General features: G+C 48.0%; 1 protein-coding gene across 1 annotated transcript in view; it reads left to right on the top strand.

Moving 5' to 3' along the window:
* The window catches only part of bop1 (BOP1 ribosomal biogenesis factor), a 185,473-nt gene that overhangs the window by 108,326 nt on the left and 65,700 nt on the right, over window positions 1-11,447 (top strand). The gene's annotated exons all lie outside the window — the stretch shown is intronic.

The raw sequence follows: 11,447 nt of genomic DNA, 5'->3' as shown, positions 1-11,447 counted from the left end.
GTAGTAAACCAGCATCTTCTATCCTGATCGCAGCCGAGGATTTGGTTCCAATCCAGTTGCACAGCTTGAAAACTTTAGCTTGTGGTTTTAGAAGCTTAAATCGATTCGCAGAACTCGGTAAACTACGCTTCAGACCTGTGTTTGTTTTCAGAAGATGTCCCGTTTAATTCCCAATATTTTTTAAATATTGCTTCTGATTTATTCTTCCACCTATAAACGTTGGTACACAGCCTTTCCTCATTCCTTCTCCCCCGTCTCCCTCATTGTCACACATTGTCCAAGTCTAATCATTCCTTCACTTGGTCCTTTAAATATCCCACCCAGTCTCTTGCTCACTTCTTCCGACCTTTCTACCACGTTCAATCCATGTCATCAACTGGGAATCTCCCCCCTTTCTCATACTAGTTACTCATCTTCTTCGTATCGAGTCCACGCACAAGGTTGCGTTGGTCAGCCGGAGCTCGACACACTTCTCGGCATCTGCACACACTGGCGTCTGTCTGTCTTGTCACTTCTTGTGCATAGATTGTGCATGGTGGTGGAAACAGGGCCGCGACGTGAACGCTCTTTCCTTGACCCCAGCTACTCACCTGTTACTCGCAGTGACAATCTAATCCCCTTTCTAAAAATTCATGGGCTCTGGTTTAACAGTGGCCTGACACAGAAAGACATAAATCTAGATGTTTGTAGCAGCACCCACTGAAGGGGCAGAGGACTACGTAGATGCAGGAAAACTATAGAGTCATACAGCATGGACACAGGCCCTTTGGCCCAACTTGCTCACACTGACCAAGATACTCCATCTACACTAGTCCCACCTGCCAGCGTTTGCCCCATATCCTTCACAACCTTTCCTATCCATAGAGCTGTCCAAATGACTTTTGAATGTTATGTCTTTTGAAGTTATTAGTGTTTAAGTTGCAAGTTAGAAATGGTACCACATGGATCTCCACATTACTTGGCCATGGTATTTAATGTCTATTGACCCAATCGATCACCAAAGTTGGAGAAGGGTTGGAAGGGGCGCAGAAGAGATTCACCGGGTAGTGACGTGGACTTGCAGGCTCGAGTTACAGGGAGAGGTTGGACAGGCTGGGACTATTTTCTTTGGAGCGTAGGAGGCTGAGGGATGACCTTAGAGAGGGGCACAAGATCACGAGGGGCATGGATAAAGTGAGCACTCAGTCTTTTCCCCAGGGATGGTTGTCCATATCTGGAACGAGCAGCCAGAGGATATAATTACGAAATTTAAAAGACACGTGCACAGATCTATAGTTGGGAAGGGTTTAGAGGACAATGGGCCAAATGCAGGCAACTGGCCTAAGCCTGCCGACTTGGTCAGCATGGACAAGTTAGACCAACGGTCCTGTTTCTGTGCTGTACAGCTCTATGACTGTGACCAAAACTGATTTTTAACCTAAAAACACAGGGCCACAGTTTAAGAATAAGGGGTAAGCCATTTAGAACAGAGACGAGGAAACACTTTATCTCACAGAGAGTGGTGAGTCTGCGGAATTCTCTGCCTCAGAGGGCGGTGGAGGCAGGTTCTTTGGATGCTTTCAAGAGAGAGCTAGATAGGGCTCTTAAAAATAACGGAGTCAGGGGATATGGGGAGAAGGCAGGAACGGGGTACTGATTGGGGATGATCAGCCATGATCACATTGAATGGCGGTGCTGGCTCGAAGGGCCGAATGGCCTACTCCTGCATCTATTGTCTATTGTCTATTGTGTAAAGTAGGCTTCTTTTTGTCATGAAGTAAGTTTTTTTTTGTCAAAGATGTTAATTATAAAAACAAAGGAACAAATCTTAATTTAAGGGTGGTCTGCCATGATGTACCTTCTTAAAAAAAGCATTAACACTGACCTGGCAGGCTCCTCTCTCTCCGTCCCTCCCCCACCCTAGTGGTAGTACTAGTTTCACAGTCGTCCTGATGAGTCTCATTGTCTGTAACTCGTTTTCACCTAGCCCCTCTCTAGATCGTTGTTACTTTTTTGCATATCTTTCATTCATTTGTTCTATATCTCTCCACATCCCCGTCTACTTGGCTCGCTTCCCTTTCCCCTGACTCTCAGTCTGAAGGAGGGTCTCGCCCCCCGAAACGTCACCCATTCCTTCTCTCCAGAGATGCTGCCTGTCCCGCTGAGTTACTCCAGCTTTTTGCATCCATCTCCTATCGAGGTGTTGGCAGGGTGGGACAAAGGGAGCTGAGGGTACAGGTTGAGGAAGGCAGAGATACAAAGGCGCTCACTGTTGGAATCGGATTGCACGAGCGAGCTTGCTCCTGCTCCAATTACCCTAAGCTGGTGATTGCAGCGAGGCTTGAAACCAGGGATCGGTTTGGACTCTAGAGGGGGACGGTCGGGGGGGGGGGGGGGAGAAGGGAAATCAGCGGCGAGGCTGCGCTTGCGTTGAAGTCACAAAACAATGGAGACCTGGCATCTGGGAAAGTCATTGGAATATATGAAACGGTAAGCACTCGATTTGATATCCACACAGGGAGCTTGACAGTGTGGAGCTGTCTCTCTCTTTACCGTTTTGATATTGTAACAGCATGATGTTATTCAGCGACTGCTCGTCACGTCTTCAGCAGACATGCAAAAATAGTTCAAAAACAGCGCGCCCGCTTGGTTTGAAGCGTGGCGCGCTCTGGCGGGGCGTAGAAGCTAAGCCGGCACGTTGTGTGTGACAGGACAAGGCTTCGGTGACTTGCAGCAGACTCGGCCTCAGCACCTGTCCTCTCCACCATTCGCCACGGCTACCCTCGGGGGGGGCTGCTCTCCGCTAAACTAGGCTCAGGAGGGGGGCTGAGACGCAGACTTGCTTCCTCCAAAGCTCAGCTTTCCCATTTGATCTCGTGATTTATGTCTTCCTTGTCCGTCTTTATCTCCTCTCCCAACCCTCTTATGTATCTCTCTTCGATTTTAACTGATGCAGCAGTGCTTTTTGTTTTCAAGGGTATTACTAACTTCTGTGACTGGGCTGTACTTCTGCAGGGGGACATGATGATTATGGCACACACCTACGTGAACTGTGCCAGGTAACCAGCACAGTTAGCACCCATTGAAAGCTTTGAAGGGAGAGACAAAATGTTGGTGTAACTCAGCAGGTCTAGCAGCATCTCTTGAAAGAGAAATGGGTGACGTTTCAGGTCGAGGCCCTTCATCAGACTGGAGTCTGAAGAAGGGTCTCGACCCGAAACGTCACCTATTCCTCTTCTCCAGAGAGTCTGAAGGAGGGTCTCGACCTGAAACGTCACCTATTCCTCTTCTCCAGGGAGTCTGAAGAAGGGTCTCGACCCGAAACGTCACCTATTCCTCTTCTCCAGAGAGTCTGAAGAAGGGTCTCGACCCGAAACGTCACCTATTCCTCTTCTCCAGGGAGTCTGAAGAAGGGTCTCGACCCAAAACGTCACCTATTTCTTTTCTCCAGAGATGTTGCCTGACCCGCTGAGTTAATCCAGCATTTTGTGTATGTCTTCAGTATAGACCAGCAGTTCCATCCTGCACATATTTCGCAAGCTGTAAAGGGATCTTTGAGGTCTGGGATGGTGATCAATCTACTGGTGGGCGATGGAAGGGATTGTAAACAGTGGGTGGACCAGGGTGGCAGGTTCATCGTCAATCTTCTCTCTGGACAAAGCGCTCTCCTGACTTTGTAACTCACCATCACTGGGTTAGTAACTCAGTGGAAGCACTTTCACAGGAAGGCGATCTTAATACAAGCCCAGTCGATGATCTTCAGCGTCACCCATTCCGTCTCTCCAGAGATGCTGCCTGTCCTGCCGAGTTATTCCAGCATTTTGTGTCTTATCTTGGATGATCTTCTGATGCGCGGGCATGTTCAAGTCTGGTCCGGCATTACTATACTCCAAGTCCTCACCCCTGGGCTTGCTTAGACCTAAGCATTTAAGTGTCCTCACAGATGTCCGGGAACATGCCCCGGATGGGTGTCTCAAGCCCTCCCGCCTCACTTCAAAGCCGTTGGCTGAGCACGCACATTCTCATCCTCTGCTGAACGCAGCAGTTCCAGAGGGGCTGAGCTTTAAGCGATATTGCAGGTCTTTCTGTTGGAAGACGCAGTGGAGCGGCTTGCAGAATACTTTCAGCACTGGCTATGGCTGTCCCATCTCTCTCCCGTAAAATGGAGGGGGAGTAGTGGATAACTGTCCTGCTCACCTCCCAATGCCAAGTAAAAGTTTGGCAGCAACTAGGGCAAACGCTCCGATCCAGTGCTGGTGATTGGGATGAAAGTTTGCTTAGAAAGCAGATTTTGGAGCCAAATATCCTTGTGGGCTTTATGTGGACAAACTTAATGACCTGAAATAATTCAGCAGTGGAAGGTTCCTCTGCATGTCAATGTTTCAATGTGAAACTACCAAAGAAATCTATTTGTTCTTGAAGTTAGTGTTATCTCAGCTCCTTCTTGATTCTCTGATGGTCCCTGCCACACTTGTCTCTCTGGCTGCACCGTCATAAGAGGTGTTGCGTGTTTACCATGCCAAATATCTGACCATCGTACTCTGTGTTCAAAAAAGCCAGTTGAGATTCAATGTGGAGACTCGTGGACCTGCAGATGCTGACACTATTGAGGGAAACAAGATTCTGATGGAGGTCTTTCAGCTGGTAGAGCCGCTGCCTCACCGGGCCAGAGACCAGGGTTCCATTCTGACCTCGGGTGCCGTCTGTGTGGCATTTGCACGTTCTCCCTGCGACCTCATGGGTTTCCCTCCTGTATCCTCCCACGTCCCAAAGACGTGCGGGTTTGTCAGTTATTTGGACTCTGTGAAAATGCCCCGCGTCTGTAGGGAGTGGATTAGAAAGTGAGATTACAATGAACTAGTGTGAGCAGGTGATCGGTGGTCAGCATGGACTCGGTGGGCCAAAGGGCCTCTTTCCAGACTGCATCTCTCAACAACTAAACTCAGCGAATCAGGCAGCATCTGCGGAGGGAATGGACGGACGACCTCAACCTGAAACGTGGTCTATCCATCCCTTCCGCCGATGCTGCCTGGCCCGCTGAGTTCCATCAGTACTTTGTGTGTTGTCAATCCTATTCTGCATTTGGGAACAAGAACATCAGCGTCTCCAGTGCGAGGACGAGCCGTTCGCCCATCAGAACTTGTCCTCTGTGCTAGTTGTCCTTGGGCCCGTCAATGGTTTTAGTTCATGCTTTGCCTTATGTAACATAATTACGGACACGGTGCCTTCTGCAAGTTTCCTTGCGTCTCGCTGCCTCGTTCATCGTTATAAAACAATGCATAACGATTTCACAAGCTTGCTCTCTCTCCTTAACTAACTCATCTCATAAGTTCCAGGAGCAGTATTAGGCCATTTGGCCCATTCTGTCTACTCCGCCATTCACTAATGGCTGATCTATCTTTCCCTCGCAACCTAATTCTCCTGCCTTCTCCCCATAACCCCCTGACACCCTTAAGGGCCTGTCTCACTTACGGGATTTTTTTCGGCGACTTGCCGACACCCGTCATAGCCACAGCAGGTCACCGAAAATGTTCAAAATGTTGGAAAATCCAGCGGCGACCAGAAAAAGGTACGACTCTTTGGGCGACTACTCACGACCGTACAGGCGTCACCCCGCGACATGTCTAATATAGTCTATCAGAGTGGAGTATCCAGCTAGTTCATCTCATGTCTCCTCTTGTTGGTACTCGGCACCTTGCATTTCCATTGCAATGGAGCCACATCCTAATTCTGTGCTCTTTAATGCCACATTTCTAACTCTATATCCCAGCTTGTGAGCATTGCTGTCCCTTGCATGTCTGTGATAATAATTTAGTGCTTTCCACAAGCCCTTAATATAAAAAAAGCATTATAATCGTATAAATGTACACAAGCAGGTTGGTCTGTATTCCTCTGTACTGTCAACCTTTCATTTTGATCAAAGATAGACCACTAAACGCTGGAGTAACTCAGCAAGACAGGCAGCATCTCTGGAGAGAAGGAATGGGTGATGTTTCGGGTCGAGACCTTTCATTTTGTTCATTGGTGATGATGATTTTAGGTTGCCATTGCTCAGCTAATTTGTTGCCCCTTAAGTGCGGACAGTGAGCTTGCCTGCATGTGTTATCCAATAGACCCTTCATGTTTAGTGCATCACAGATGTGTTTTATCACCATTAACACTTGGGACATGCTCAATTTGGCTTTTGGGAGGGATTGATGGAGATGATCTCAAATGCTTTTGACACACTGATTTAAGAATACTCTCGTGTAAAATTTACATCCCTTTGTCATTATATGTTTAGTTTAGCTTCGAGTTACAGCGCAGAAACAGGCCCTGCGGCCCACCGAGCCCACGCCGACCAGCGATCCCCCGTATACTAGCACTATCCCACACACACTAGGGTCAATTTACAATTTTACTGAGGCCAATTAACCTACAAACCTGCAAAGCCCCTGTCCCACTTACGTGTCCTTGGCACGCTAATTACGCAACCTCGTGGTCGCGTTGAGGCGCGACGGTCCCGCGCAACTTCATTCGCCCGCACAGCCGTCTGGAGCGCGTGACATCATTTGAAGATGGACAGAAAATGCAGGAGTAACTCAGCGGGACCGGCAGCATCTCTGGAGAGAAGGAATGGGTGACGTTTCGGGTCGAGACTCTTCTTTCAGACTGAAGAAGAGTCTCGACACGAAACGTCACCCATTCCTTCTCTCCAGAGATGCTGCCGGTCCCGCTGAGTTACTTACTCCAGCATTTTGTGTCTATCTTCAATTTTCTTGGCCCCGCTCTGGGAGTAGAAGTGGGGGCGGAACCGGACCGCAACGGCCGTGAGCCCCAGGCCGAGTTCGGCGATCGTTTGCCTGCTTCTGCTGCTGTTGAAGGTGAGACGTTGCGTCGCGCCAGGGTCTTGGGCCTGTCCCACTTTGGCCGTCAGTTACTCGACAGGCCGTTGGCGCGCGAAGATTTCGTTCGCTACAAAGGTTTTGGAGCCCCGCGCGATGTTGCGCACAACTACATACCCCTCCTCACTTCTCAGTGGGACCGGCGCCGCGCGCACGCGATCCCCGTGTGCCTCAACGCGGCGACGAGGTCACGTAATTTGCATGCCAAGGACACGTAAGTGGGACAGGCCCTTTAGTCTTTGGAGTGTGGGAGGAAACCAGAGATCCCGGCGAAAAACCCACGCAGTCACGGGGAGAAGGTACAAACTCTGTACAAGCAACACCAGTAGTCAGAATCGAACCAGGGTTGCTGGCACTTTGAGGCACCAACTTCACTGTGTGTGTACACATATTTGGCTGTCTGTTTTTTATTGCAAGAACAATCTAAATGTCATTGCGACACAAGGAACTGCAGATGTTAAACACACAGAGATGCTGCCTGACCCTCAGAGTTTCTCCAGTCCTTTGTGTTTTAATCTCGATTCCTTGCTGTGTCTTTCTATCTTCCACTGCTTTAAATATTGACAACCACTTTGCGGCAAAACATTCCCTGTTTTAACAGCCCTCAGTGCAATTAGCTTTGTTTTAACCTCTGTGACTCCCCCCCCCTCCCTCCTTTGACCATTTTAAATAGATGTCAGGTCAGTCATGACCTGACCCGGGGGGCACATTCACTATCAAAACCAGTCGTAAAATGCATTACCTATTTTATCTTCAAATTCTCTGCTGTTTTTTGATTAGTTTCTAATTTCCTCTCAAACAACTCTTCTGCTGTCATAATTCAGTAAGAATGTGCTGTTTGTTTAAAATCTTCAGCAATACTCAGCTCAGGGGCCCTCTTGGCACCTTTAAAAATCCCTTTAACCTGTTCAAGCAAACTCTTTGGTTTCTCCTGGTGTGCAGACTTTTTTCCCCTCCGTTTCCTTCCTCCTTCAGTTACCATATCCATCCATTGCTGGTGATGTCTTTAACACTTAGTTTTTCCTCCTGCACTTCAATGCTGAGCAGTAAGGAATGCTGTTTTTCTGTCCTCTAATGCCTTTCAGCACCACTTCTCAGCTAATATCACTTCTACTTGGCCATGACAGAATCTGGTATTTCTCTGCTGCTTGTGATTGGGGTTTCTTTTAACAGATTATCTGACTTTAATTCTGTCACTTTAGTAGATCCCAGTTTAGGAAGGTAATCCTTGGAACCTTTCCCCTAGAGTTTTGGACGTGGGATAAGTTTGATTTTACACTAACTAACTAACTTCCCTCAGCTCCCCCAACAAGTCTTTCCTTCTGTTCTGTGAGCTGTTGCTCTTTGAGTACGTGTGTTTGAAGCTCTCTTACACACGGCCTCCACTAATCGCAAGTGCAGATGTTAGGTGAAGTTAAAGCAATATTATTTCTTTACTGCCTCGCACAGAGAAGACTGTGGCTAATCATGGGGCCTTCTGGAGACGATTGTGCTTTTCCTTTTTGTTCATGTCAATTTACGCCCGAGAATTCGGGGAGAATATATTGCCGGTAAACGTGCTCTTGGAGGAGTCACGGGGAAATGAAATCCAAAGCGGGTTTGTTTGGCAGGTGAAGGTTAGGAAGTGGTTGTGGTTGAAGTTTTTTTTCCCTCTATTATTTCTAATGGTTGTATAATCATATGGTTTGGCAATGCTCGCGGTGTCATTCTTATGGAATACAGAGAATTGATGTTCAGGACGTAACCTTTCATGGACTGAGATCTCTGCGTGTGTGTGTGTGTGTGTGTGTGTGAGATGTGCCTTTCCAGTGAATGCAATCCCTTTCGTGGGAAAAGAAAACCATCTGTTAACCTGCAGACCTGCAATTTACGCACTCCTTACCATTGTCCTCTGATTGGCGCAACAAGCTTACAAGCGACTGGACTTAAACGTGGAGACACGACAAACTGCAGACGCTGGGATCTTGAGCAAAATACAAGATGCTGGAGGAACTCAGTCGGTCGGGCAGCATCTGCGAAGGGAATGGACAGCTGACGCAGGTGCTGAAACCTTGATCAAAACCCACAGACAAAAGTCCCCAACCTGAAATGCCTCAGTCCATTCCCTCCACAGATGCTGCCTGACCCACTGAGTTCCTCCACCACTGTGTCTGGTACTAAAATATATTTGCTCTGGGCAGTCTCTGAATTTGTCCAAGATATTTCTCTGCAGTTTCCCGGCAATTACCGAGCCATGCCCTTTGGTTACATAATATTCTGGAATGCAGGGAGCGTAATTGAGTTGCTGCTATTTACTGCCTACTTCCATAACTTTAATTTCATCTGCACAGGAGTACAGTTATTGAATGGTGTGTGTTTTCATGTTATTGGTGTGGGATCTTGCCAATGTGCCCCAGGTTGAGTAGACTGTCTACGACATGTTTCTGTGCTTGTTTTTGCTGCTGTGCACTAGCGAGCGGTTCTGCGTGCCACTCTGCATCGGTTGCTCATGGTCCTCCAGGTGGAGAGTGGCTGCTTGGCAGAGATTTCCTCCTCCTCTCCCCAGCTCGCCCTGTCTCGCTGCTAAAGCCTTTTACTGGAAGCTTTCCAACTTGCGTGAACTTCTGTGAACTCGGCCAATCGTTCAGGGTATTGCTGCCTTTTGCTTTCCTCCACTCGCTCAATTCCATTGCCCGCTTCCTCCCTCTCTGCCCCATTGCTCTCGCCGGCAGCCTATGTTCCAGTCAGATCTCTGAAGCTCAGCAAGCGCTTTACAAGTCATGATTTACAGAGCAATGGCTCCTTGTGACACGGGTTAGCGTGCAGTCACCCCTTCACTCTGGATAAGACCCTCGCTTGATCACGCCATTCAACGCCCACGTTTGCTTTATCATGAAAAAGCAACCAACATATCTGTCTGAAGAAGGGTCTCGACCCGAAATGTCACCTTCCCCTCTCTCCAGAGATGCTGCCTGACCCGCTGAGTTACTCCAGCATTTTGTGTCTATGGTTTTAGTCAGCATCTGCAGTTCCTTCCTACACTTACAAAATTCTTAAGGGGTTGGACAGGCTAGATACAGGAAGATTGTTCCCGATGTTGGGGAAGTCCAGAACAAGGGGTCACAGTTTAAGGATAAGGGGGAAATCTTTTAGGACTGAGATGAGATAAACATTTTTCACACAGAGAGCGGTGAATCTCTGGCATTCTCTGCCACAGAAGGTAGTTGAGGCCAGTTCATTGGCTATATTTAAGAGGGAGTTAGATGTGGCCCTTGTGGCTAAAGGTATCAGGGGCTATGGAGAGAAGGCAGGTACAGGATACTGAGTTGGATGATCAGCCATGATCATATTGAATGGCGGTGCAGGCTAGAAGGGCCGAATGGCCTACTCCTGCACCTATTTTCTATGCTTCTATGTACACATAATCAAAGATGTCCTACCCCAGTCATGCCTTCACCTTGCAGCTGCCATCTGGCAGAAGGTACAGAAACTTGAAAATGAGCATCATCACACTCAGGAACAGCTTCTTCCCATCTGTTATCAGGCTTCTGAACGGTCCTTCCATAATCTAGAGTACTGCCCGATTCACGTCTACCCCATTGTGGACATTGGACTTTGTGTGTGGAACTGATGCGCTACAATGCTGAGAACTATATTCTGCACTCTGTATCTTCCCCTTTGCTCTACCTATTGTACTGGAGTTTGAAGATTGTATTTATGTATAATACTTCTGATCCCTGTGGATAGCATGTAAAATAAAGCTTTGTACTACAATATATTTGCCTAAATTAAACTAATCTGGGCGGTACCTGAATTTGTCCATCCGTACACGTGACCATATTAAACCTAAACCATTGTCAACTTTTTAACTGCAACAACTTCATCATTAACCAGCCATCGCACTCATGAGGCCAGACGTTAGAAAATGTGCCGTGCAGAATGATGTTACGGTCGACAACCTTTAGTTTCAGTTATAACAGCGGAGGTACATTTTTACCATGAAATTGAAGAAACATAAATGCGCTCATTGTTTGCATGTCAATGTGGGAGGAGTAATTTGGTTAGGACCACAATGGGCTAGTGGAAAGGTCCAAAGCCATGGGTTCCAGGAGTTGGATCCAGAATTGGTACTGACCACGACCACAGCCCGCGGGCTCCATGATGTTAAAGTCCGCATGCACCCACGCTTGGAACTCCGAGGTCGATCCCTGGCAGAGGGACCGCGGACTCCATGATGTTAAAGTGCGCAGGCTCCTCGCGGTGGAGCTTCTCGAAGACGGTCTTCAGCAAAGGCCGCCAACTCCCCGAAGTTAGGCCGCAGTGGGGACGGAGATAAGATACGGGAAAAATCGCATCTCTGTCGCGGTGAGAGATTAGAAAAAGTCTCCCCCAACACCTCCCACCCCCACATCCCACGTAAAACAAGCTAACGAACACAGAAAACATACACTTAACACATATTATTAAACACAAAGGAAAGAAAGAACAAACAGACTGTTGGCGAGGCAGCCATTACTGGCGCCTCCACTCCAAAGACGTACAGGTTTGTAGGTTGTTTGGCTTCGGTAAATTGTCCCTAGTGTGTAGGATAGTGACTCAGAGTTC

The sequence above is a fragment of the Amblyraja radiata genome, chromosome 2 (genome assembly GCF_010909765.2).
Source record: "Amblyraja radiata isolate CabotCenter1 chromosome 2, sAmbRad1.1.pri, whole genome shotgun sequence".
In the NCBI taxonomy this organism is placed as follows: Eukaryota; Metazoa; Chordata; class Chondrichthyes; order Rajiformes; family Rajidae; genus Amblyraja; species Amblyraja radiata.
Note: the sequence above shows the minus strand (reverse complement) of the source record. Positions and strands in the feature narration are given on the sequence as shown.